Below are 12593 nucleotides of genomic sequence, written 5' to 3'. Positions count from 1 at the left end.
CTTTGTATTGAATTTCATTTTCAACACCCTGCAATATTTCATTAATGTAGCCCAATACAAGGTTAATAATAATGTTTTGTCAAAATGTCACTTTTGATTTCAGTTTTCCGATTCTCTTTGTGAATGGTCATTGACAGACGAAAGGCACATTGTCTAGCTGTCTTGATTCTAACAGAAACATCTAGACTAGAGCTTGAAATTGTGCAGTGGTCCTATTCTTTGAGATTAAAAGTAAATATCAATCTTGGTTTTTCTCTCAATTGTATTGTATTTGATCTATTTGGACATGCCATTTATATTTTGTTTTAAATGTGGCATCCATAATAATCATCGTCATATAAATCAAGATCTGTATGTGGGCTGTTTTTTCTCTGTCAGTCTAGTATATGCCTCATTGGATTTGACAGCAGTAAGTATTCTGGCATGCACTGCTGCACATTTAGTTTCTTAGCAACAGGTCTCCAAATAATACTGTACAAGAGTGATTTGTGATGGCTAGTTCCAGGCAAAGTGATTGAAATAATAATATTTCAATAAAAAATGCTTAGGAATAATAAATGACTATATTTTCTTATCCGAAAGCACTAGAATGTTGTTACACTAAAAAAATCTCACCCTTTCAACTAAAAAAGATTACCCCTCTGACTTAAAATGTTAAGCATCAACTAAGGTTACATTTTGTTAACTCAACTTAATCTAGTTAATAGACAAAGCATTTAAATTACAGGGGTAGCATAATAAAGTGAAGGACAGTAGCTAGCTGTGATATATTACTTTGAGCAGTGCAAATCTATATGTCTAGAAATTGTTTTCCTTCAGATTATTGCACATTTCAAATCGCCATGGAGAAGTGCTGTGGCTGAAATTACCCCCCCCCCCCACTGCTATCTCTTTAGCATTCAGGCTGGTCTGGCCTGAAGTACAGACAAACTGAAATTATCCCAGCTCAGCTACTCCAGAACCATTAGTGAGCTGTAACTACTGCATGAAAGCAGGAAATACCAAGCATTAAGAAATATGAAGGCAGTGACATTTCCGGCTTAAGGGTACTACCAAAAGTAACCCTTTCTATGCTCATGGGAGCTGTATGTCTTTTCTCTAGGTCAATAAGTCATAGTAGACCTCTAAAATGATACAATGGAATTAATTGAACTATTTAAGTCCATCCAGGGATGAGAATACTTTGACGCCTTCTAGGCTGCTATGTACAGACTGGAAGCAGTCAAAACCACCCACACTTGAGGTGAAGTTATTGACATGGTCTGGTAATAAAAGGATGGCCTGTTGTAAATATCAACATCAATAATTCAACCATGGTAAACGGTGGCCACGGCAATAGATCATACTACAATGCACAGAGCTTATTTGGGGAGAAACTCGGGAGTAAGAAAGTCCATATTTTCTCCACTGACAATGGTCCTGTGCCAAAGGCACAAGGCACTTTCTTTTAAGCAAAGCCATGTTTTGCATCCATCATTCTGTCCATTAGATTTTTTAAGGGAACTCTCAATGAAAGACTACCATGCCCCAATCCCTACTGAGTAACACTCCCTATCTGTGGGGTAATGAAATATTTGTATCTATCTTTTTAAAATTGTGTAGATTCGGTATGTACTGTATGGCTATACTGCATATGGGAAACCATACAACAATTTATATTCATGCAATAGCTTTAATGTAAGCATGAATAATTCATGCTGAAAACCTGTTTCAGAGAATGATACAAAGTTTACATGTAAAATCTATGCCATATTATGATATTATAAAAAAAAAGATATAAAAAAAAGAAGTAACATGCGGTATTTCTTTGTGCAAAAGTGTCAATGTCAATGTCACCCTGGGGTGAATAGTGTTGAGTGAACATGTATCATGGGAGATTCAATTCATGCCTATCTTATGCCTATCGTACTTCATCTAATTCCTGACACGGTAGTGTGTATCACCATGATACAGTATGTGATGTTCGGAGGTCACTTTGTGCTAACGACATATATTTTTTTTCCATTTTACCCCAATCATGGTGAGCAGCAGGACATTAAATGATAAACAATGGTAAACACATCATTTGGATAAATAAAACAATTGAATTGCTGTTGACTTTCTTCGGGACTAAATTTGTCTTTATTAGGATTCTGCCCAGATGATGAATTCAGGGTGTCAGGTCTTTCTCTACCTGCCAGTTGATGAAATGAATCTCTTTAGGATTGATTTGCTAACTTCCCTTTTTTCTAAGGGTGTGGGCTTGACAGAGGGTCAGTGAAGACTGCCAGAAGAGAGAATAATCTGTCCATACAAGATGGAAATGGAGATAAGCGCAAGATACATCTTTAGTGAGCCATGGAGACTTTGTGTGTCCCTCACTCTGCTTTTCAGCATTGTGTTGTTGTTGATTTTTGGTAGGCCTACTATGAGCTAGTACATAGTACTGACATAGACAGTACATTTATTGTGAAAGAACATTATTACTGCATTTGAAAGATTATTATCATTATTATGTTGCCAGTTTGAGCCCAAATAACCACATATTTGGCACAATCTGTTGTCCATTAATTTGTTGAAGACTTCATCAGGATCATGTTGTTGAGAATTATTGAAACTTTTAAACCCCTTACCTAAATTCCAGAGTGAATTTCTGAATAAATATGTGATCATTTCAACTGTCTAGCACCTCAACAAGAAGATCTGACATCTCAAATGAGCTTCAGAAACAGCTCATCAAGGCTTCCTTTATGCATGCTTTACAAGGCATCAGGAAAAGTAAATCTCTTTCATCCCTTGTGAGCATAGGTTTGAAATCCACTACAAAGAGATCAACACTTAGACATTTTTTTTTAACGTATGAAAGGTAAAGGCCTGGAGTTGAAAGGAAACCAGACTTGTTTTTAACTGTCATACGTTTTTAAGAAATAAGCAAGAATTTGAATGTAACTAAAGCATGCAGTACGGTTATATTTCATTCTTTGCACATAAACTTTTCTTTCTGTTCAGTCTCCTACCTCCAGTCAGTGTATGTACAGTAGCTATAATAACATGGTATAATAATATGGTATAATAATATGGTTAGTAAAGTTGAAGCAGTAAGCAGTCACTAACTAAGCATCTAGGAAATAAAATGCATACATCAAATAAAGGGAGGGTCTTTGAAAACTAATTATACTAATACCACTTTAAGTTTTTTACAAAATGTACTTTTCCCAGCCAACTCCACTTATGTTAAAATAGCTCATTGGAAATGAGCACGGTGGCCTCAACAGAGCATTTAATTTATAGATTTATCTTTTGTTAGATTGTTATATATTTATTATATTCACTCGCTTATTTTGTTGGGTACAATGAATGTTGCTGGTTAAAAAAGACTGATTTCAAGACAAACATATTTTTGCTTAATTGAGTTTGAGTTTATTTTATTTTTACAGGGACAGTGCACATTAATCAACGTTTCAGTAAAAGTGCCGGTTTTAGCCAGCCGGCTAATTTTCAACCGCAGTCCCTGGGCAGGTTATTAAAAACAATTACACTACAGACAATCAATGAGCAGTGAGCACACGCAGAGCAGCATAGGACAAGCAAGACATAGCATGCAGACAGAGCAACATAGCACAAAAAGCAACATGCACCATGCAAAAGCAACAAAACGGTTTGACCTTATGAGGTTATTGATAGTGGAGATTAGGGTATGAACCAGAAAATCCCACCTGCCCTTCTGGGTTGTAATTGAGAGAATGGTGTTGGACGAAGACACCAGTCTCTTAGGACTCCTCTAGTGATAGATTGAATTAGCACTACTCTCGGTAATTTGAGCACAAACATGTGCACTCACATAATGCTGATGCAACAAAATACAACCTTGTTCAAGTATTAGCTCGATAAAAGGAGAGGAGAAAGACCAGAAAGACAATGTCTAATCTAGTTATTTGTGTACCTATCTTTTCGATTTAGATGGGATTGAGGCATATAGCTGGATCAACACAACAGATACCACAGGACATGAAACCATCTCAACATAACACTTTTGATGTCTAAAAACATCTGACAAATATGAGTTTTAGAGTGAGCTATCACTTTAAATGTTAACTGCACCAGAGATTTGGGACTTAATGAGTAATTATAAATAATTGAAAATGAAGTTCTCATCGCTGCGTCTTGGTAATAATTTAATTAGAGATAGTTAATGATATAGTATTTCTACATAGTATACCTATGGTGAATAAGCACAGTAGAAAGAAGTGTGACCTGCAAGAGGCAGTGTCTCTTGTGATTTATATGTCATTATTGGGAAATAAACGGGAGACAGCTTGTTTATATATTAGCAATTCCAAAGGCCAATGACAGTTTCTCAGTTCAGAGGCTGGGGCAGCTGTGTTATACAGCATTTATCTGGCCCAGCAGGCCTGTAGATATAACTATTACAGGTCTCTATATATCTGATCAGACATGTAGCACTAACTGACCCAATTGCAATTAACAGTCCCTGGATTTTACAGGTTTCTCCCCGGCAGTTTACTCACTCACTTTACAGCTCCCTCAAGGTAACATGTTTTATTTTCTAACATCAAAATGTTTGTGAGGATAAAAGCCACTGACATGTTTGCATTAGGGTCTGAAATATAGCAGCTGGGGTGATGATTCATACCGAAATGTCATATCAATTTCCTTTCATACTTTTGCAGGAAAACCAAACCATTTACATTGTGTGGGACATGCGGACTTAAACAACCTCAATATTCATGGTATTGTATAAAGAAATGCCACCAGAAGTCCAATGATAGACACAGCAAGCACCCAGTGACCTTAAAGGAGAAATAGAAAAGCAACAATATGAAGGTGCCAGAGAAATGCCAGGGCAAAACACACTTCTGTTCCCTGTCCTTCTGTGACCCATTCTTCGACAAAACCACCTTTAGATCATAGGGTCAGATGCAGGTCGTCTGTTTTTGGAATCAGTAGATAACGGAATCCAAAATTGAATGAAATATTCTTGATAAAAATGTGACAGAAACAGGAAATTCTCTGGGGAATGGGGAGGAATAAAATATTGATAAAAAGCTATAAAATGTGTTCTGTACTTGCATTGTAACCTCATGAGTCAACTGAAATCTTGAGTTCACCTCAGCTAGTTGTGCTCAGTATAAACAACCTTTACCTATAGACCTCTTCCCAGGTAGGTAGACCAGTCATTAATCATGATAGCATAGTGGTACACCCCTTCAGGGCACTTATAAAGGTTTACACTTTTGCATTACCAACAAATACAGCACAAAATATGCAATGAAGGAAATCCAAAAGCCCTCTCTCTTCTTAATTCTTACTTTAAAGCAGGAGTCTAACAGGATGCAGTATCGGTTTTCTTAATCTATTTAGGCATTCGATGTGGTTCAAGAATAATCTTTCTAAGCCTTGGACGTGACATGGCAGAATCTCAGCCTTATTTGTATTGGGGGATTAGGGCATGCATTTCCAGGCTGCATGACAGTAATATGCGACTGATTCGCCTGTTTAGGCACAAGGCTTTGAAACAATTTCACCCTTTACATAAAAGTTGAAATATCCTTTAATTTATTGTTTCTCAACCATCTCCTTGAATAGAACATTGTTGTGAGGTCAAAACTTACTGTTTTCCTCTGAATAAAACATGAGTGTCATAACTGCCACCCTTCAGCCCTCTGATTTCCTGTGTTGGAAGTTAACCAGGGTGGGGCCTTTTTGAAACCTGGATGGGAGACCATAAGACTCGGGAAGAGTGCTGTTGTCCGGATGGGACGCTAAATGGACGTAGTGACTCTCAATGGTCATTCAAAGATCGTATATCACTTGTCACAAGACAATGGGTGTTAACCCCAGTGTCCTGTCTGAATTCCCAACCTGACTGCCCATGCTACCATGACCACCTGAACACCCTGGCCTCAGATTGGCTCATTCAACTCTTCCCTGGGTCATTATTAAAAAAGAGAATGTGTTCTCAACTTCTTCATCTACTTACCTGGTCAAATAAAGGTAAATAATGTTAATTTTACATACCTTTAATGAATAAATTCAACAACAAAAAGGATATTGCTAAACATGTTCTATCCTATGCAAAGAGGTGGACGGGCTGTCCATCAGCCTCCTGTCCATAGACATGTTTAGATTAGCTTTAAGTGATAAGGGAGTGCTGGAATAATTATTGGTTGGCGGTAATCCTGAAGGGATTCATAAAAATCCTTTGTTTGTCTTCTTGAGGGCAGAGAGGTCTTTGGAGACAAACTGTGGAAAGTGTGGATTACTGTGGAGGTAAGGTCTGCATACAGATAGTATATGTTGTCAAGGACTTTGCTGCAGACTCTTTTAATAGCAAGAGCAAACGTACAATGCTTATGAGGTCACAGAGTTATAGTTATAACATCCTACTCATCAAGAGCTGTAAACACTTCTAACATTATAAATGATAGGAAAGTAAAAAGAGAAAATCTGCATAAACTCTGACAAAATTCAAACCTTTCATCTTTTCATGTTCTATCAAATCTATAGGGGAGAGCAGGGCTGGTTCTCACATTTTTATCTATATATTACTCAGCAATGATTTTAAACATTAACAATAAGACATAACATTTTTTATTTTGGTGGTGAAAAACACCCTCCAGGTTTTTAGTTATGAGCACTGTGACCAGAAACAACCAGTGTGAGCACCAGCTGCATTCTCCTCTTCTACTAGATGGTGCCTCGCTCTTCACAGCTCTGTATACATTATTCATTTTCATTTTATTATCTTCACATCATCTTACAATCTAGTACAATGTTCAGTTCTGTGACTGAACCTGACTGAAGACCAGGGCTGCGGTTAACGTCAACCAAATCAAATTCTTACAGTGCAACTTTCCTTGCTACTGCACTATGACATGTTGAGGGTAGCCTACGGTCACCAAGTGACAAAATATCACCCCACCTTTTAAAACACCCTAACTGGTTTGACATTCCTAATTAGAAGTTTTCAGAGTGAATTTACCCCCAGCTGGGGTGACATGACTTAGTAAGAGTTTTACAACCTCCTTCATTGATTTGCAGATTATCTCACACACTGGAGCCTGTCCTCCCTTCGGGAATAAATGTGGGAAAGAGGCTGGAAATATCCCTGTCCTCTCCAGGGTGTGAGAGATCAAGAAGGAGAAGTAAGTAGACTGAAGCCAGCCCCAGCCCCTGACTCTTCTCTTTGTTCTTCTCTTAAGGTTAACCCTTTGCTATTCTGTCTTCCACACTGATTCTGGAGATCCACTAGAGCACGTCTGCAGTCATAATACAACCATACCCTATGATATTTTGACCTGGCTATAAAATAATTAAGTTAGAGGAAGTATGTAATAGGATTACTGGACTATTTTTTGTGACCACATTTTATTTGGTCATTTTCTTTGTCAGGGAGGGGGTGGGGGTGGGGTGGGGGGGGGGGGTGGGGGGTTACAAGTACAATAGATACATTCTGTGGGCTGCCACTCAAAAAAGGTACAGGAGTACAACGTATTGAATCATTTCACTTTGGAAACATAATTTTTTGCATCCACACCCAACCTGCTATCCCATTCCCCCAACCCCACCCATCCAACATGTCTCCATTTAACCTCAACCAACCACTACCCTTCCCTCCCCCCCACCACGTATTGACTATGTCCCCCTCCCCTCTACCCCCTAAACATCCAATGTTGCTTGTCAACCGAGGATGCTTTTACGTCCACCCTCCTGCCCCCTCTCCCGGAAACCAGAGAAAACCCTCCCCCATACCAACCCTTCCCTGTGGGCCTGAAAGTAAAGAAAGTACAAAAAGATGAAAATATTTATCTATACTGAACAAAAATATAAAAAATGCATGCAAAGTGTTGGTCCCTTGTTTCATGAGCTGAAATAAAAGCTTATTTCTCTCAAATATTGCACAAATGTATTTACATCCATGTTAATCAGCATTTCTAATTTACCAAGAAAATCCATCCACCTAACAGATTTGGCATGTCAAGAAACTGATTAAACAGCATGATCATTACACAGGTGCACCTTATGCCGGGGACAAAAAAAGGCCACTATAAAATGTGCAGTTTTGTCACACAACACAATGCCACAGATGTCTCAAGTTTTGAGGGATCGTGCAATTGGCATGCTGACTTGACGAATGTCCATCAGTGCTGTTGCCAGAGAATTGAATGTTCATTTCTCTACCCAATGTTGTTTTAGAGAATTTGGCAGTACGTCCAACTGGACTCACAACCACAGACCACATGTAACCACGCCAGCCCAGGACCTCCACATCCGGCTTCTTCACCTGCGGGATCATCTGACACCAGCCACCCGGACAGTTGATTAAACTGAGGAGTATTTTTGTCTGTAATAAAGCCCTTTTGTGGGGAAAAACGAATTCTGATTGGCTTGGCCTGGCTTCTCAGTGGGTTGGCCTGGCGCCCAAGTGGGTGGACATTTGCCGTCCCAGGCCCACCCATGACTGCGCCCATGCCCAGTCATGTGAAATCCATAGATTACGGCCTAATGAATTTATTTCAGTTGACTGATTTCTTTATATGAACTGTAACTCAGTAAAATCATTGAAATTGTTGCATGTTGCATTTATATTTTTGTTCAGTGTATAAATACTGAGTGTACAAAACATTAAAGACACCTTCTCTTTCCATGACAGAGTGACTGACCATGTGAATCCAGGTGAAAGCTATGACCCCTTATTGATGGGGGTGCAACTCAATATTAGGAAGGTGTTCCTAATGTTTGGTATAGTCACATATGATGTTTTAATTTTTTAAATAAAGTTCTCATTTGCAACTGCGACCTGGCCAAGATAAAGCATTGCAATTTGACGCTTACGACAACACAGAGTTACACATGGAATAAACAAAATATACAGTCAATAATACAGTAGAACAAAAGAAAACAAAAAGTCTATATACAGTGAGTGCAAATGAGGTAAGTTAAGGCAATAAATAGGCCATGGTGGCGAAGTAATTACAATATAGCAATTAAACACTGGAATGGTAGATGTGCAGAAGATGAATGTGCAAGTAGAGATACTGGGGTGCAAAGGAGCAAGATAAATAAATAAATACAGTATGGGGATTACATTTACATTTACGTCATTTAGCAGACGCTCTTATCCAGAGTGACTTACAAATTGGTGCATTCACCTTATGATATCCAGTGGAACAACCACTTTACAATAGTACATCTATATCTTTTTTGGGGGGGAGGGTGGGGGGTGGGGTGGGTTAGAAGGATTACTTTATCCTATCCCAGGTATTCCTTAAAGAGGTGGGGTTTCAGGTGTCTCCGGAAGGTGGTGATTGACTCCGCTGTCCTGGCGTCGTGAGGGAGCTTGTTCCACCATTGGGGTACCAGAGCAGCGAACAGTTTTGACTGGGCTGAGCGGGAACTGTGCTTCCGCAGAGGTAGGGGGGCCAGCAGGCAAGAGGTGGATGAACGCAGTGCCCTTTTTTGGGTGTAGGGACTGATCAGAGCCTGAAGGTACGGAGGTGCCGTTCCCCTCACAGCTCCGTAGGCAAGCACCATGGTCTTGTAGCAGATGCGAGCTTCAACTGGAAGCCATTGGAGTGTGCGGAGGAGCGGGGTGATGTGAGAGAACTTGGGAAGGTTGAACACCAGACGGGCTGCGGTGTTCTGGATGAGTTGTAGGGGTTTAATGGCGCAGGCAGGGAGCCCCGCCAACAGCGAGTTGCAGTAATCCAGACGGGAGATGACAAGTGCCTGGATTAGGACCTGCGCCGCTTCCTGTGTGAGGCAGAGTCGTACTCTGCGAATGTTGTAGAGCATGAACCTACAGGATCGGGTCACCGCCTTGATGTTAGTGGAGAACGACAGGGTGTTGTCCAGGGTCACGCCAAGGCTCTTAGCACTCTGGGAGGAGGACACAATGGAGTTGTCAACCGTGATGGCGAGATCATGGAACGGGCAGTCCTTCCCCCGGGAGGAAGAGCAGCTCCGTCTTGCCGAGGTTCAGCTTGAGATGATGATCCGTCATCCACACTGATATGTCTGCCAGACATGCAGAGATGCGATTTGCCACCTGGTTATCAGAAGGGGGAAAGGAGAAGATTAGTTGTGTGTCGTCTGCGTAGCAGTGATAGGAGAGACCATGTGAGGATATGACAGAGCCAAGTGACTTGGTGTATAGCGAGAATAGGAGAGGGCCTAGAACTGAGCCCTGGGGGACACGTGGTGAGAGCACGTGGTGCGGAGACGGATTCTCGCCACGCCACCTGGTAGGAGCGACCTGTCAGGTAGGAGTGAGCCGCGCCGGAGATGCCCAACTCGGAGGTAGGTAGATAGATGGGCTGTTTACAGATGGGTTATGTACAGGTGCAGTGATCTGTGAGCTGCTCTGACAGCTGGTGCTTAAAGCTAGTGAGGGAGATATCAGTCTCCAGCTTCAGAGATTTTTGCAGTCCGTTCCAGTCATTGGCAGCAGAGAACTGGAAGGAAAGACGACCAAAGGAGGAATTGGCTTTGGGGGTGACCAGTGAGATATACCTGCTGGAGCGCGTGCTACGAGTGGGTGCTGCTATGGTGACCAGTGAGCTGAGATAAGGCGGGGCTTTACCTAGCAGAGACTTGTAGATAACCTGTAGCCAGTGGGTTTGGCGACGAGTATGAAGCGAGGGCCAACCAACGAGAGTGTACGGTGGGTAGTGTATGGGCTTTGGTGACAAAACAAATGGCACTGTGATTGACTGCATCCAGTTTGTTGAGTGGAGTGTTGGAGGCTATTTTATAGATGACATCACCGAAGTCGAGGATCAGTAGGATGGTCAGTTTTACGAGGGTATGTTTGGCAGCATGAGTGAAGGATGCTTTGTTGCGATATAGGAAGCCGATTCTAGATTTAATTTGGGATTGGAGATGCTTAATGTGAGTCTGGAAGGAGGGTTTACAGTCTAACCAGACACCCAGGTATTTGTAGTTGTCCACGTATTCTAAGTCAGAGCCGTCCAGAGTAGTGATGCTGGACGGGCGAGCAGGTGCAGGCAGTGATCGATTGAATAGCATGCATTTAGTTTTACTTGCGTTTAAGAGCAGTTGGAGGCCACGGAAGGAGAGATGTATGGCATTGAAGCTCGTCTGGAGGTTAGTTAACACAGTGTCCAAAGAGGGGCCAGAAGTATACAGAATGGTGCCGTCTGCGTAGAGGTGGATCAGAGAATCACCAGCAGTAAGAGCAACATCATTGATGTATACAGAGAAGAGATCCGGCCCGAGATTTGAACCCTGTGGCACACCCATAGAGACTGCCAGAGGTCCGGACAACAGGCCCTCTGATTTGACACACTGAACTCTATCAGAAAAGTAGTTGGTAAACCAGGCGAGGCAATCATTTGAGAAACCAAGGCTGTCGAGTCTGCCAATAAGAATGTGGTGATTGACAGAGTCGAAAGCCTTGACCAGGTCGATGAATACGGCAGCACAGTAATGTCTCTTATCGATGGCGGTTATGATGTCATTTAGGACCTTGAGCGTGGCTGAGGTGCACCCATGACCAGCTCTGAAACCAGATTGCATAGCGGAGAAGGTACGGTGGGATTCAAAATGGTCGGTGATCTGTTTGTTAACTTGGCTTTCGAAGACCTTAGAAAGACAGCGTAGGATAGATATAGGTCTGTAGCAGTTTGGGTCTAGAGTGTCACCCCCTTTGAAGAGGGGGATGACCGCGGCAGTTTTCCAATCTTTGGGAATCTCAGATGATACGAAAGAGAGGTTGAACAGGCTAGTAATAGGGGTTGCAACAATTTCGGCAGATAATTTTAGAAAGAGAGGGTCCAGATTGTCTAGCCCGGATGATTTGTATGGGTCCAGATTTTTCAGCTCTTTCAGAACATCAGCTATCTGGATTTGGGTGAAGGAGAAATGGTGGGGGCTTTGGCGGGTTGCTGTGGAGGGTGCCGGGCAGTTGACCGGGGTAGGGGTAGCCAGGTGGAAAGCATGGCCAGCTGTAAAGAAATGCTTATTGAAATTCTCAATTATAGTGGATTTATCAGTGGTAACAGTGTTTCCTAGCCTCAGAGCAGTGGGCAGCTGGGAGGAGGTGCTCTTATTCTCCATGGACTTTACAGTGTCCCAGAACTTTTTTGAGTTAGTACTACAGGATGCAAATTTCTGTTTGAAAAAGCTAGCCTTGGCTTTTCTATCTGCCTGTATATATTTGCTCCTAACTTCCCTGAAAAGTTGCATATCACGGGGGCTATTTGATCCTAATGCAGAACGCCACAGGATGTGCTGGTCAAGGGCAAACAGGTCTGCAGTGAACCAAGGACTATATCTATTCCTAGTTCTACATTTTTGGAGTGGGGAATGCTTATTTAAGATGGTGAGGAAGGCACTTTTAAAGAATAGCCAGGCATCATCTACTGACGGGATGAGGTCAATGTCATTCCAGGATACCCCGGCCAGGTCGTTTAGAAAGGCCTGCTCGCAGAAGTGTTTTAGGGAGCGTTTGACAGTGATGAGGGGTGGTCGTTTGGTCGCAGACCCATTACGGAGGCAGGCAATGAGGCAGTGATCGCTGAGATCTTGATTGAAAACAGCAGAGGTGTATTTGGAGGGCGAGTTAGTTAGGA

Source organism: Salmo trutta, chromosome 19 (genome assembly GCF_901001165.1).
Source record: "Salmo trutta chromosome 19, fSalTru1.1, whole genome shotgun sequence".
NCBI lineage: Eukaryota > Metazoa > Chordata > Actinopteri > Salmoniformes > Salmonidae > Salmo > Salmo trutta.
This window is presented reverse-complemented; position numbering follows the sequence as displayed.